The 16,334-nt window shown below is 44.4% G+C and overlaps 1 protein-coding gene across 1 annotated transcript in view; it reads left to right on the forward strand.

Annotated features, from left to right (window-relative positions):
* The first annotated feature begins 673 nt into the window (after nt 1-673).
* The window catches only part of LOC118514432 (acid sphingomyelinase-like phosphodiesterase 3a), a 79,723-nt gene continuing 64,062 nt past the window's right edge, over nt 674-16,334 (forward strand). Inside the window, 1 exon segment of the mRNA XM_036061334.1 lies at nt 674-858. The gene's annotated coding sequence lies outside the window, so the exon portion shown is untranslated.

The raw sequence follows: 16,334 nt of genomic DNA on the forward strand, positions 1-16,334 counted from the left end.
AACCTCAATCAAACCACTCATTGTGCGTGAGCTACCAGCCATCACCGTTCTACTCAACCGTTTTCCTGCACTTTCACGCCTTGCGTCGGTTCAGAGCACTAAAATCGCATTCAAATTTTGACAGTTCCCAAAATTCGAGCACTTCCATTCGCTCATGCGCAACCGTTTCTAGGGAGTAACACTGTACCACTTCGGTTTCCTGCTCGACACATTCGGCTGTCAAGGAAGTGCTGACCCGAAGCAACAACAAAAAACACATCACTCGGCCTTCCGCTTCGGGACGGTCCGTGCGTCGTGTCCGTAATGCGACTGAGAAAAAGGAAGCCCACCCCCGTGAAAGAGAGTAAAATGTTCCGAGAGAAAGGTGACCGTTTTTCTTTCTGAGCGATTGTGAGAGAAAAAGCGTTCAAAAGTTTGACGGGAAAACGCATCATCGCAACACAGGGAAAAGTTTAGGAAAAAATTTGCTATCCATCCTTCGTGCAATCATTCCATCACAGGACCTTCGGTTTCTCTTGGGTGCGTTCTCTCTCTCTCTCTTCCGATGCTCACGATGAGGAAAAGTTTCTCTGTTATTTTCCTGACATACTCTCGCCCATGCACTGCGCTCTGATGGATGGAAAATTTCCTTCCCAACCGACTACGGAACAACGGAATGGATGGTTTGATTCGGCCGCTCGGTCGGTGATCAGTTTTCTGCGATGCCGTGCGGTGATCGGACGTGTTCTGTGAGCGTACGTGTTTCGCTTTTTCGCTAAGCGCGTTGTGCCGTGTGTATGTGTGCGGTGGATTATGCAGTGTGAACTTCTACCCAGATGGTGTGTGTTGGTGTGAAAGGTTTATAAAGGTCATTTTTGGGTGATTATGTGCAATAGCATAAAGTAGTTTAGTATTTGCAGGTAGAATAGTTCATTGGGTTAAGAGGAAAATTGAGGTCTCGAGCGGGTCCAGGCGGTGATGATGACAGTAATGACTGCAGTCTCACAAAAACAACAACAACAACAAACACACCGCTTTATGTGATGGATGAACTATGAACAGCAAAATGTCGGGAGTAAAATTCTCAACAAGTTAGGCAGATGTTTATAAGTAAAGTACTACAGAGCAGGATTCATTAGTGGAAAAATGTGAAAAAATGTGTGCTATCAAGGTGCTTACAAATAAAAATTTGTACGTGTGAAATGTGTGCTCTTGTGTCTATAAGAAGAATGGATAAGTTAACCTACAGGAAAATAGAATTCAACAAGACATTCTATCAAGTGAAAGCTCCGTGAGTGTTAATAGAGATAAATGTGCAAAAAAGACGCCTGAAGGCGTTACTCATTCACAGTCTTCTAGTGGAAAACTTCACGGTTGGAAAACTGCCAACCAAACACACCAAACAGTATCATCGGAAAACGGATTCAAGCCAAACCCAACCATCGATTAATGGCAACCGATTGGAGGAAAACTTAGGAGCGAAACATCACCGGAACAGTCCTTAAAAAAGCTGGTATGTGTTTCATTCCCCGTAAAACGGTGGTTGACGGTTGAAAACTTTGCAAACAAATCAACAAACATGTGTACCGGGGGGTTTTTCTTTCTCGTGCAACTTTTCTTACACCCTTGCACCCAGCAACTTGTAAGAAAAATCATTCGCAATTTATCTATCGTGTAGAGCACAACCGGTGTAACATCGGTTCGTTGATTTATCGTTGACTATCTGAGCCGTTGCCGTAGCGCGCCCTCGGTAAGCTAATGCATTCCACGTGTCACCCAATTTTCACCTACTACTAGAAGGGCGTCGAGCGAAAACCACCACTGTCTTCCTTCCAGTTCCAGTATAACGCTTATCGTATCGGTGAAACTTTTCTCCGTACTTTGACTACGCTCGGGGGTTGGGTGAAAAGATGGTGTAGCAATAAAAAATTGGCAATACAGCTTGCCTACCAAACATCAACCCACACGCGGATATAGACACACACACACACAGATAGGCAGAGAAATGTACAGCGCGAGCGGTTTACAACCAGATTGATGATGGCTTTCGGAGCTCGGATTGCGGGCTCGCGAGAAAGTTTGACTTTTATGCAGACTTTCACGTGATGGTTTGACGTGCTGGACGGGTTTATTATTTTATTTTATCAAGCGTTAGAGGGTTTTGGTAAAAAGCTGGCTTGAAAGTGTTTCGGCTGAAGGAAGTGAGGTTTTTTTTTGTTTCGCTTGTTGTGTGCTATCACGTAGGAGTGACCAAGGCTTTCGAGCGAGATGCTTTTGTGTCGTGGGGGAGAAAAACTTTCCAAGTAAATGTTTATCAGTAATGAGGTTTAATGTATTGTTTGTTGTTAGCTATTAATTCAGCGTGAAAGAAAAAAGATTAGATGAAAAGCTTGTGGTTGACATTTGCAACAAATTCAGTCTCGAACATGCCTTGATTTTATAACATTTTCGACATTATTGCATACTTGTAGGAGCAATCATTCAGAAGATTTGAATCAAAATTGGGTTGTTTTTGTTTTACACCCCAACTTTGAGCTTCTTTTTCATGGCTTATTCAATTAGGGCGGTATTCAACGAATATTATCTTCCTGTTCCTTGCTCAAACAGCAATCCACTGCAAGGGAATGATAGAAAGCCAAGTATAAATTCCACACCGAACGCTGCTCGCTTCTCAGCATCCTCCCGAACGCAGATCAAACAGATATTTTTCTGTTTCTCGGTAATCCCGTTGGTAACCCGTAGGCAAACGATCGGCAAAAATCTTCCACTTCTCTTATAAACACCATCTCGGCCGAGTTAAACACATCATTTTTTCTCATCATTTTTTTGTTGCTGGTGATGATGTTGTTGCTCGTGCTGGAGGCAATCCTGGGAAGTCCTGAGGTAAAAAATAACACACAGCCCCTGCATGCTAAGCCCCATCGGTAATATTATTTTACCGAGTGGTTCTTGAGAGGTGGGCCAAAAACCTCGTGACTAGGGGAGAGAAAAAAAAACGGAACAAGAGCTCCATCTCCGGATTAAGCATCCAAATGGGTGGAATGATGCCTGTTCTGTGTCTGTGCTCCAGGCCTCCAGCTCACACACACACACACTCACAATCATCTATCTACTATGGGGAGGTAAATGGTGAATGGAGAGACCACGTTCTGATGTATGTGTGTGTGTGTACGAGACCAGGATAACAAACCGGGGAAAGGAAACAAAAACCTGTAGCCTGTACCACGCTCAAGTAGCCGCTTACCGATGGTTGTGGAGAACCGTTTCCGGCAAACGATCCCTTCGAGGGCGCAGATAAAATTAAACCAATTTCTCTCGCTCCCGGTAGAGACGGCCGGGCGCTACCGTCAGCCAGGACCGGCACGTTCATTGACAGGTTTATTTCACTAGCCTTAGGAAGCGGCGTGGAAAGCAAGCCCGCAAAAAATAAGCGGCCAGCAACAACTTACGGTCAATACACGAACGGTTGAAGTCGAAGGTTCTGGGTTGGGTGTAAGGAAGGAGGAGTTCCTGCTAGGGGAGAAAAAAAGCCGGAAGAAAATCCCTTGGAAAAGGAACGTCCCGAGATGGGTTTTCCACAGCCCTTGGTAGGCGAAACACACCGGAAGTCAACGGGACAATCCCTGGAGAGCTGAGGAGTTGTGTTTGATCGTGTGAGCACGAACCACACTCACACAACTCACCGTTCGGTGCTGTATCGCAGTGTTGTTTTCTTTTTCCGTTGCTTCTTTGACCGTTTAACGGTGGCTTTTTTTGTGGAGCCGTCCTCACTGTTCCACTGCTTGGATGCTACTTCCGGGCGTCGCTTTCAAGTCGTCCAATCTTGAATCCATTGACGAGAGTCCCGGGCTTCCCCTGCCTCCCGAACTCAAAGATGTGATCTTTGTGAAAAGAAGCCAAACTGCCAGAACTGGAAACGATTTATATTCCCACGGTGTCCTGCCGAAAGGTTTGTCCCGACGGTTGCATACCGACCTGCACCGAGCGACCATTCCGTCACCGTGATCCCGAATCGTGGGTTGAAAGGCAGTGACATACGGTGCACGTTTACTTACCCGGGCGATGAAGGTTACCGTGGAAGGATTAGGAATTTTTGTGCCAAACGTCAGCTCCGGTGAGAAGAAAACGAGCGGCCAACCAAAAACCGGGTGGCCAACCGAAGAAAATGGCTCGTGAGAAATCGCTATTCATCTCGAGCCCGGTGAAAAGCGACTGCACGGATAGCGTTTCCGTTTTCCGATGGATGCAGAGCGCTCCGTTTTTTTTTTTTGCTGCTGTGTTTTTCCCCCGAGTTTCCCGAGCTGTGGTTGCCGCGTGTAACGATGCTACTGCCGCCAGGCACAGTGGGTTGAAAAATTATGAGCACATTCTTCCACGCCATTTAGCTCAACGGTGAGCTGGGGTGAGGGTTGCTGTTTTTTTTTTGTTGCTTCGCTTCAGTTCAGCGCCTAAAAATATGCAATGTGTGAGCGCAAAAACAGAAACGCCGAGAATCGAGGTTACCGCTTACGGGAGATGGAAATTAACTGACATTCGTCGTTCCGCATCAACGCAACGCGTTTGACGTTTAAGCCTTATCGCTTTGGGTGGTTTGCCAGCGGCCGAATACAACGTGGTGTGTGTGTGTGTGTGTGTGTGTGTGTGCCATCATTTTGTAGTGTTGCGTGAAAACAGGGAATTTCTGTCCTTGCAGACGAGTCGGTGGTTTTGCGCGCCACCGAGTCCCGCAGGTTAGATTAAAGCTATCGGAAGCTATAAATTTGATTATGCTAAACAGTTGGTCGCCCAACAGGGGTGATGTACTTCGGAAATGGTGCAAATAGTGGGAGAGTGAGAGAACGAGCGAGAGACAGACGGCCGGCTTACGCCTTACTTTTCGAGACCGTTCATTAATCAAATTTAGATTTTTGATATCCTTCAGGTCTGGCCGTGGTTTTCGACGACTTTTCAAGGGGGATCGGGGCCGAAAACGTGACAGTTCTCGACAGCCGTGGTTAACTGTTGGCAACCAGCCAGCCAGCCATGTTGGACACGTTTCGTCTCGAAAATTAACGTCATTAAGATCGGTGACGATGGGTTTTCGAAAGACAACTGGCTAGGGCTTTACTGAAGGTTTGATAGTCAAATTTTAATCTCATCTGCCTATTGAATGAAGGACCGTTTTGCGATTCGGCCGAGAGTCGATGAGAGGTAGGCATAAACCACAGGATGAAGCTGAACTATTCAGAAATAAATCGATTCAAAGGCCTCATTTTGAAGTGCTTTCAAGGCTGCAGAAACATTTGATGCAGCATTTCAACGTTGGAAGTTTGAGATTTTTGTCGGAAAGTTCTACTCATACACTTAGAGCTCTAGAACGAACCATTATTTACATTTTGAAAGATTTATTCCCGGCTCAAATGACCTTCAATGACAAATGTTGAGCAGCACAATACCATATGCAAAAGACCCCATCCATCATCGCCTCAGTCGCACCACAAATGGTTGCAGTCCTCGAATTTGGAGACCATTAATGAGATGGCTGCCGATCATTATCGCACTGGTAGCGAATCGGTGATAAAAATGAAAGAAAATCAGTCCGATTTTGTATTGTGAAGGCCAACCATTTTCCTTGTAGGCAAAATAACACCTTCCCAAAACACAAAGAGAAAGCCTTACGAAACTGAGCCCGAACTTACGCGATAGTTGCATGGTTTGGAGAAGTTTTTCGGTTGCTCGATTCGTAACACCAACCAAGGTTTCATGCGTTGGTTTGGGCGAAAAAATGTTAGCAAGCGGATGCTTAATGGTACGTAATGAGGGTAATTTCTCAATCGTGTAAAATATGCCGACACATTTCCGTGCGCGAGATGGACGTTATTGATGCGAGTGGATTTGATGGTTTATTTATTGCACTTGTTAGTTTTGATCGGTGCGCATAGGCTTATTACGTTGGGGTTAGTTTGGTGGCATTTGTGTTTTTTTTATGAATATTTCACTTAAGTGTGTTACATTACTCTTTTGTTGTAAAACGTTATTAATGGTAACTCAAAAGCAAATCCGTTTAAACCTGAACCTTTCCTACGAAAAAAGCAACGGCTGCCAGCAGTGAGGTTAGCGCGGTTGGCAGCCGTGAGGTGAGCGAGTAATTTTTAATTAAAACACTGGTCTGGCGTTTCATTCGAGCTGATTAAACAGTCGGTTAGGAGTTCATTAACTTTTGCTATTTAACAGTGCCACCGTCCGGTCCCTGATGAAGGTGGTGAACTTTTCAGTGATTAAAGCTTTAAGCCTTACCGCTGAATAAAGGGAAAACGCACACCACGTTGCGCTAGTGCTCGTAATGGACCATGCCAATTCTAATGATGCCCAGTTTGCCGCAGCCGTGGCCAGAAAGGTGTTGCTGTTACCCTCCTGCTAGCACTTTAGTTTTGTTTAGTTTTTGCCCCGGTGGATCGATATAAACCCCGCCAGCGTCAGCTTTTGGGTTGGGCTCACCTTCCCTACCGATCCGATGCGGTATTATGCTAAGCGATTGTGCAGAGGTGTATTTATACAGACTGGACAGCATGATTCGGTGAGCATAGCTGTGGCTCGTGGATAGGAAGAAAAAGAATACAGAAGGAATTGAGTAGGTGATAGTAGCAGTTTTATTTTAGTGTAGAAATTAGTGGTCTTTTTCGGCACTGATTAATTGTTGAACAGATACTGATATAAAATTTTTCCGGTTGATTTGCTAGAATTCCACTTCCTATGAAAAATCGTGTATTAAAATCAATAATTGATGTTAAATAAAGTTTAACCACAAAACACTCAAAGAGAGAATATTTCCTTGAAATGGAGACGCCTGGTACCCCGTAGGATGGAGACGCCCAGTACGTCATACGATGGAGACGCCTGGTCATTGACGATAATCTAATAGTGGAACGTGTTATGGGATTTGCTGCTGGCAAATTGTCTGAAAACTAATAGCATGGGAAGGCTATTCATGGATCACTTGTAAAGCACGAGAATAACCCTACCGTAAGCGAGCGTACCAAACAAATGGTTTCTTAAATAGCAGCCAGTTGCATTCATGGTGCGTACACGAATAGACCTGTGTGCCTTTTCTCCGGAAATAAAAACAGAACGAAAGGATGAGGGACTGTGGCCCGGTGAAAGGTCATACCCTGTATTTACCCTTGTTGACATGCGTCTTATTTAATCCTTCCATCATTAAGGTTATCTTTGATGGAAAACAATAAAAAAACGCAATTCACACACACACACACCAACCGACGTACACTTACCGACGTAACGACTAAGAATAAAAGCGTACGCGTATCTACCACCGGATGGAAGTAATCATAAGAACAAAAAAGAAAACCAAGGGGTTGAAAGAAAACCATTACCAACCACCATTTTTGCAACATTCCGGTTGGCTTGGCGGCGAAACATTTCATCTACCGGCCTGGACCACCTTTACCTGCCATGGTTCGGGACGGTGCCTGATGTATGAAAGGTGGTTAGTTTTCTTTTCAAGCACAGTTCCCTGTTTCTTGTTCGCACGGTCCACATCAGGCACCAGCGGCGAGTGTATCTTAGGACCATTTGCTTTCCGAGACTGGCGCAGCTACGTCAACGGGTAATCCACCGAAACCTGCGTTTTGCGAAGAGGGACTTCCATCAGCCTGACATGGCCTCGATCCGACACCGAATCACACGCGGGCACCAGAGGTTGGCACTTAAGGGTTGCTTAATTTGATGAATGGCAGGTTACACACGGTACGTGTCTACATCATCATGGCAAAAACCGGACCCAAGCTGAAAGCCGGCCTGGTTGGTTTCGTTATCGGTCTTCGGGAAAGCTTTTCTTTCATCTGGAATGGCAGGTGGAAAATGGGAAGTGGGTGGAAGGGTTTTCTTGTCCTTTTACGCCTTTTTGCTTACCTGGCAGCTAGCCAGAAGAAGGCTTTGCCTGTGCGACTCTGCACGCATTTTGTACGAGCAGCAGCCGGTTACTTCCATTTTTCCTTTTTCCTGGAAAAGGATAATAACTCTGGAACCTGCAAAACGTACACGCACGCACACGCGGGCAAGACTTCATTTTTGAGAGGTGAAACATTTTATTAGCATTATTTTTCACGTACGTCGTTTATTTTTGGGGCAGAACGGTATGTGTGTGTGTGTTCGAAAGGTTTTCCCACCGATTTTTTTCTCCCGAAATGGTTATGGGCTTGAGATAATGTGAATGGAAAAGCGTGCGGTGGTCTACGCATCGGCAACGGTGCTACCGTTTTGCCCACCACATTGACACCGGTTATTATCGGATAAAAACGGAACGGGTATTCGTGCCGATGGATTGAATTTTGGCTACCATTTCAATCACACTCGATTCTCACACGCCACGAGGCGGTTTAGTTTGTAGGCTGTTTGTGTTTCCGTTGGGCTGTTTCCGACCGGTTCTGTGTTTTGTTGTGAGGTGAGTGGAGATTTAAATTGAATTGAACTGTTTCGAGCTGCGCACGGGAATCGAACAAACAAATCGTTCCGGCTCGCACCAGAGCAGCCGTTAGTGTGTGCGCTTTATTGTCGAATAAAATGGCGATAAAAATGTACGGCAATGATTTTAATGGCACTTTTTGGATTATTGAATGGAAAAAGCTTTCCTTTCGTGGGACCTCTCTTGCTAGCTTTTTTATGCGATAATGGTGCATGGTGGTATGTTGATACAACTATCGAGCAATTTGGATAAGTTTCTTCAGAGCACAGGGAGATTTTTATAAAACTTTTCTTTTACGAGAAAACTCGTTCGCTTTTCTTTTCAACATTGGTTCCATTGGTTAATTTTAAAATAAGCTATCAAAACTCATTTTTCCATCGGGAAAACTTTCCATCTTTCCCCGTTGGCGATAGTTTTCCCTCACTGACGTGCTTGTGTGTGTGTGTGTGTGTGCTTTTGTTGTTGTGTGTTTCTCTCCCTCTCCTGTGTGCATAAAGCGATTCGAAGAAACACTATCTTCACTAAACGAACAGTGCATGAATCGATTTTCCGGTGCTGAAACATGAATCAGTTCGGGGTAAAGTATGATGGAAAAGCAAGTAGCAAAAAAAAAAACAAACCAGCCAAACAACCTTGGTACCACCAGCGATAGTGGCGGGTTCCGAAACTTAACCCATATGAGTCACACTAGTCGATGTCACGTTTCAGAAGCAATTTGCATACTTTTACTTCACTGTTTCTCAAAAGTTTCACCGCTGCTTTTCCTCTCTTCGAGCATTCAGCACCACCGTGACCAGCTTTTTGGTCGCGTGTGTGCAAGGGTAAAGCGTGGAAAATTGCTTCCGTCCCTCAAGAGACACACCGAGAGAGAGAGAGAGAAAGGGAGAGCGACGGTTGACGACGCTGAGCAGCAGGGTGATGATGATGATGACGACGATGATGAGGATGAACGTGATGAGGTTAGGGTGGGTACAAGGGGACAGCCAGCAGCTACTGATTTCTATGGCTGGCGTTTCCACCAACCAAACGCGCCCCCCTCCAAATCGCACGAAAACTTTCACACACATTTTCCCAAACCGGCTGGTCTGAGCGAAACAGTTTGCATGCAAACCGATCGCTTTCCACCCCAGCTTTTCCTTCAACCCTCCAAGCACTTTTTTCTTTGCCTTCTCCCTTGCGGTTGGCAAGAGGCAGGGGGAGTATGTGTGTTTGTGCTTTTCCCGTTCTTGGTTTCTAGTTTTTTTTAAGTGTACGTGTGTTTGCCATCCTTTTCTTTCGGTTGTCCGCCGTTTGTACAGTTAAAGAGTGTGAGTGTGTGTGTGTGTGTTTGGCACCGGGATGCATCCCACCCGGTTCATCGTTTTTCCAAATGAGCACGGAACCACCAAAGGGGGAGGGGGTGAAGCACACAGCTTGCTTTGGCAAAGATAATTTTCCTTCCGTAACAAACTGCACTGATGAAAAGTGACAACCGAACCGTTGCAGGCAGGCAGACCGTTGGCGGTACGGTACGGAGAAGTTTTTCTTCGAAATTACTTTCCCACCGTCCCGGGGCCATCTCATCACCGCCATCGTCCGTATGTGTGTTGTCTTCATTCATACACGCGACCGGATGTATGTACGCGCGGGTTTCTTGTACGCTTTGCTTTTCCGTCCACTTGAGATAGTTTTTCCGTCCCTCATTTCCGGGAAAATCATATGAACAGCTTGCAAGAAAGAAAAAAGAGGGGTTGTTTTCTTCACCCCTTTTCACTGCTTAACGATCAACCAAGCATGATGAGGATCGTGATGTTTCGTTGGTGGTGGTAGCTGGTTCAGTAGAGAATTCAGGAAAGAGACTCAAAAGTGGTGCCAGTACCAACTTTGTGAAGTTTTCTAAATGGGAAGTTAGTTCAGCAGAAGTCCGTCCATCTGCAATTGAGGTTGCCGGAAGAGATATAAAATGTAGGACAATGATCTTGGTACGTGATGTATTTGTTGTTATGTTAAAAGAGGGTTCTGGTTTTGATGTGATTCGAATAAATTCAGCATTAGCTTTGGAGGGCGAAAAAAAATTCAGTGAACAGAAAATGTTGCTTCCAATTTAGATACTCCCAAACATGCTTTCAATTTCGATACTCTCTGAGCATTTATGAGCATTCAAGCATGAATCTTCAAACCCAAAGACATCAACGGCTCCTTTGCATTGATTTAGGATGCTCATCCTCAAACTGCTCCCATCGAAAACGACTCATGGAAAACATTGAAGTTTAGCAAGAACTCCACTAAAGCCCTACCGGGAAGGATACGAAAGATAGTAAGACCCTCGTTCTTCGATGGTGCGAAGTTGATGAATTTTTCATTTCGATTAAAGCCTAACCTGCGTAGCATACCTTCAGGCGTTGATCGAACTCGGTTGTCGAATTGGTGCATGTGTGTGAGTTTGCTTTGAAAACTTAACCCAAACTGCACACACGATTCTTACATCCTGGTTTGCTTTAAACATCTGGTGCGTGTGTGCGTGTGTGTGTGTGCATGCGGTTTACCTAGCAATTTCCACCACACCGAAAGAGACCCCAGCTAGGCGTGCGGAAGGTTGCTGATGCTCGGGTTGGAAAGAGCTTCAGGTTTTAGGTTAACCCTATTTCTCACGACACGTGGAAAACCACTAAATGAATCGTCGGCTTCCACCGGTTCCCAAGCTCCAGCTCCCGGAAAAGGATCGGCTCGCAGCTGCTGCCCGGGGCCAAAAACAAAGTCAGCCAGTCCGAACCTGGGTCAACGATGGTATGTAACCGACCGCTGGTGGGGTGGTTTTCCAGGATGATATAAAAATAGCCCCAACCGGCCTGGGAAAGCCAACCCGTTTCCGTGGCGCCGTACCTGACTTCCCTAAAAATGATCGAAATACTGAGCTACGGCAAGGTTCGCTAGGCTCGCAACCTGAGGGAGATAGTAAAATAAATCAATTCCCATGTATGTTGAATGTGTGTAACCGAGTGAGCCTCCGCTTCCTCGTTTCCCTCGCTAAAAAAACCCCTTCAAGGGATGGAAAACACCACATCTGTGTCCGGGCGGGTTGGGCGGTACGGCAGATTGAAGATTGGCCGAGGAAATTGGGCAAAGGATTGTTTTACTGCTACACCGAGCCGAGGTCGGCCGACGTACCGACCGACTGACGACCGATGATGAAGTTGCGCATTTTTACGGGAGGGTATGCCCTAAATAAATACACATGTCTTTGATGCGCCTCCGGAAAATAATACGATTGGCGAAAAGGGAAAACAGGCACTGGAAAAGGTAACCGAGACGAGGTATTTTATGTGCTGAAGGCCTTGAGGGAAGAAGGACCTTTTTGCTGGAATGTTTACCGTGTACCGGTAGGAGGATTGCCGTACAGGGATGTGCAGCTGAAGCACACCGAGTGCTATGCAGATCGATACGAATAGGTTTGATGAGGTATTTTTTTCTTCTGGCTGTTTTTTGGTTGAGAGCGACGGGAAACACATACAAAGAGCAACTTCCAAAGCGTTTGGTTTGCTTTCAATTATGGTTATTTTGCCGATCGTTTCGAGGTTTGCACATTTGGAACGGGCTTTTTGTTGTTGGGTTGCAAATGGTTTTGCCTCGTGTTTTACAGTTTTATTTTTATTGTGATGAGCACATCAATTTTTACACTGATATGTGAGGAGTTGTAGATGCTTCTGGGGGTGGGTTGTTATTTTCAATTAAAATTGAAAATTGTATGCCTGAGATGAGATAGAAATTTTGTGTAGATTTTGCATTCGAAAATCTTCTGTGATCAGCATTTTCTTTATACAAATTTAGCAAAAAATAAACGAAGTAATTTAACCAACTCTATATACAATCGTGAGCAGTCCTTTTGTTCGCAAATCCTCAACCTATCTCAACCAATCACGTTCTATCGGCGTGCCTTATCGTGGGCCGAATCTTTGCACCTCGTCGACAACCCGAGACACCGTCTAAACCATCCCGTTCTGGAGCAAAATACACAGCAAAAAACACAAATGAAAATTCCTGCACACACCGACAGTCACATTCGAGCTTTTGTCTCGCTGCCGTGCCGTGACTGGTACTGATTTAAAAACAGCTCACACCTAGGCCATTGTTTTGCTTTTTTTCTGGTTCTTGGTTTTCGTGGCAACGTCTGAATGCATTTTCCTGCCATTCTTTAGGTAGCACACTTAAAGCATTAGTAATATACAAGAGACGGTTGAAAAGTAGACGAAGAGTGCTTAAAGCTACACGGCAATAGCATTTCGTCGTTCGATGCTCACGAAAGATGGGCTGAAAGGTTAAATAACCACGACTGCATTGGTAAAGGAGAAAGTTGGGCAGAGAAAAAAACTACTACTGAAACTACTGACGAGTGTGGCATGAATGGAAAAGCTGATAAAGTTTATAAACAAGAAACTTTGTAAAATATTTTTTAAGGTCTTAGTGAAACCAATTTGTTGCTTCAGCTCGTCTCTTCTAGCTTTTAGTCAAGTTATTATAACATGCAATGTTCTTTCTAATACAAAATGAACAGGACTTCAGCTACAGGCCTTACGAATTGCCTCGATTTAAATTATTGAAATAAATGAATCAATTTCTCTTGCTCACTTGCTGATGTATGTTTTCAATGATTTAACATGCTAGAGACTTTTTTTTCTAACACTCGAGTTTGCCCTTCGCTCAGATATGCTTTCACAGCTTACCAGCCAGACATCACTCAAAACAACATGCAGTTTAGTTCCCGTTCAACTGCTCCCTTATTGGAATGCCAATAATTCCTGAGATAAGTTTTGAAGCCTGTCAATCTTGTATGTGCTTAACGCATCCTTCCAAAGCTTCTTGTTGTACGGTTTTTTTTAAAATCAACACCGAAAAAAAACGAACCGTAAAAAACAAACTCTCTGTACACAAGCAGGTCGTTAAAATCAATCACTTTCCTTAGCTCGCTCGAACGGAGCGTTGAAGACGAAGTGCATTGCACTCGTGTGTTCCATCACGGCGCTACGAACACGAGCGACTTTCGAATTGCTTCCTTGTTGACGAAACGACGAAAGCCCTCCTTGAACTCGTGTCTCGATGACACGATCGCCTGGAAAATGGAAAACAAATAACCATCCGGTGCGCCATACAGAGAGCCAAATGTACGCACTAACGAGATCGTGCTTGTTCTTGGTCTGGTTGGAAAACGATCCTCCCCATTCCTCCCAACCACCGTCTCTCTCTCTCTCTCTCTTTCCAAACAGTCGTCATTTCGATTGATGTGTGCGTACAAATAGGGATAAAGATGAGAAAGTGAGACAGGAAAAAAAACTGGCACAGAAGCTTTCCCACCCGAATGACAGTAGGATTTGCGTGAGAAGCGTATGAATGGTTGAGGAACTCATCGCCTTTCGCCTTGTGACGCCAAAGCATCCCATCTCAGCACCAGTCTTGATGGCACTGCAATGTGGGAAGAACGTCGTCGAAAAACTACTACTTTCTGCCTCGAAAGAAGAACGAAAAGGCGAAACGAACCACCATTGAAAGGTTGCTCGTTCGATAACAATGAGGGAAAGGCATCTGGCACCCATTCCAGTGCACGACACTCGGCCGGAAAATGCTGCCACTCTCCAGTCCCCGACCCCCGTTCCACTGTTCGTCAAACGCAGAAACATGTGTCAAAGTCAATCGCAATGAAATTTGCTGGCAATCACCACCACCATTCTTCGTGCTGGGAACGACTAGTGAAACGGCAGCCTCATGGATTCCCATTGAAGCCGGTCTGCGAGCGAGCGATCTTGAGTTTGACAAATAACAAACCGTTTCGGAAGTGTTCTCCGAGCGTGGCGGAGGTGGGCAGAAAGCTAAACACTATTTCTTCTGTCAGCACCAGCTCAATCGAGGCCAAAAGACGGAAAAGGTCGTTTTGTCACGGTACAGATTGGGCAGTCGCCTGCAGTCGAGAAGGACGCTTGGTGGAAAATATAATTTTCATGGTTCATTTTATCGTGCTGATGGCATCTGTAACTAGCGCTTTACTGTAACTAATTTTCCTTTCTTTAATGTGTTTAAAACACACTTTTCCGACCAAGAAAAGTGCTTGTCTTATGGGAAATGTTTCTCAAATATTGAAACCATTCAACTTCACCTTCACCAGGCACATCAAAACCGACAGCGAACAGATGCCGACCGAGCAAGGAATAGAACCGTTCGCTCACCACTATGCAAATATTGAACATGGCATGCAAAACTAGTTTCCAGTTGCCTTCGTCAACACCATTCGATTGGTTTTCCCACCAGCCGCCCCCTTACTCTGCCTACCATCCGCAACGTCTCAGAAAAGACGCAAAACTTGAGCTTCCGTTGCCAGAGCGAAAGGATCTGGTTTCCTGGTTCCGGTGCGCATCACTGCTGCTGATGGTGGACCGGGAGCGTGGCAAAGACGAAATGCAAAAGCACACAATAACAATCAAGATGTATCGTATTTCGATTTTATCCTTCCCTAAATTCAATGCACGTCATCAACAGTTCAGATTCCAACCAACAACAAAAAAACGTATACGAAGAGGTTGTCGAGTGCAATATGGGCTGCCCGTGCTGCTGCACGAACGAACCGAACCGGGCAAGGTGTGATTGTGAGAAGTCGTGGCAAATGTTTTGCTGGGCTGGGTGTATCGTTCTGCCGAGTGTTGTGAAGGATGTGTGTGTGTTTTTTCCTTTTTCCTGAGATGGAATCGTGGGTTCACTTTCAAACCAACGACTTCCACCTGCATGTGGTGGTGCGCTAGTGTATGGGTGGTAGTATCATCTTCTAGAGTAGAGTAGAGACTGTTTGCACACCTTTTTTTTGGCTTTTTTTGCTTCAAAATTGTTGATTAGGTTTTGGAACGGGAATGCATTGCTTGCGAGACGGTGCAGAGTTTTGGCAAGTGAGAATCAAATTGAATTCGATATCTAATTTTAACGGTGAACCGTGGCGCTGTGGCAGCGGGTTGGTTTGACTTTATGAAGTGTTGTAAGTGTTTATTATGTTCTTAATATGAATAATTTTAATTTTGTAATTATTAAATGACGATTAAATATTTTTTTTTTAAGAACGACTTGCCCGTATAGCTTACAAATAAGGTTATCTTTGTTAAGATTATCAGTTACCGAACGGCGTAGGGAAAAAAGCTACCTAGAGCAAGGCTCATATTTTCCACAAAAAAATAAATATTATTTACGTAGATTTTAAATAATTTTAAAATGAAAATACCAATGATCATAAAACATCAACAATTAACTTTGCATTAATTGTTAATAAGCCTCCCTGCTATTTGCCTTATCACGGGTGTACTCGGCTGGGGATGTGTGGTGATTGATGTGTAGTTGTCTAGGTCTATTAAGTAAAATTATAGAAATAAAGTTTACGTTGTTTCAACTAAAAGCAGATCAATTCCTACCTTTCACTTCACAAACTATCAGAAAACATTTCATTGTCCCACTTCTCAGACCATTTTCCAATTAAAAAATTCTGAAAAACTCATTTGTTCTAAATTTTGTTGCTTCATTTTACAATCATATCCCGTTACACGATATCGACGAAAAACAAAATTTCGGTTTCCGGTAAATACTAATTATCGTTCAGTCTCATATGGCAGATTCTAAAGAAAAACAAGAGTGTATTTATTTTAAGTCTCAATTCAAATGAAAGGGAAACTGAATATCACAGTCAACTCAGCACGATGAAAACGTTCTAGGTTATAAATACTCTACGAATATACGCCAATTAAAATACGTTTGGAAGAACTCGCGCAGTAAACGTTATGCAAAATGTGCTCCAAAGTGAAGATTAAAAGTTATCTATTCAACGTTAATGCTCGCGATAGAAGATACAATACGCAGAACAGAATACGCTCAGTTGTGTACACGAGCTACA

This window comes from Anopheles stephensi, chromosome 3, assembly GCF_013141755.1.
Source record: "Anopheles stephensi strain Indian chromosome 3, UCI_ANSTEP_V1.0, whole genome shotgun sequence".
Classification (NCBI taxonomy): domain Eukaryota; kingdom Metazoa; phylum Arthropoda; class Insecta; order Diptera; family Culicidae; genus Anopheles; species Anopheles stephensi.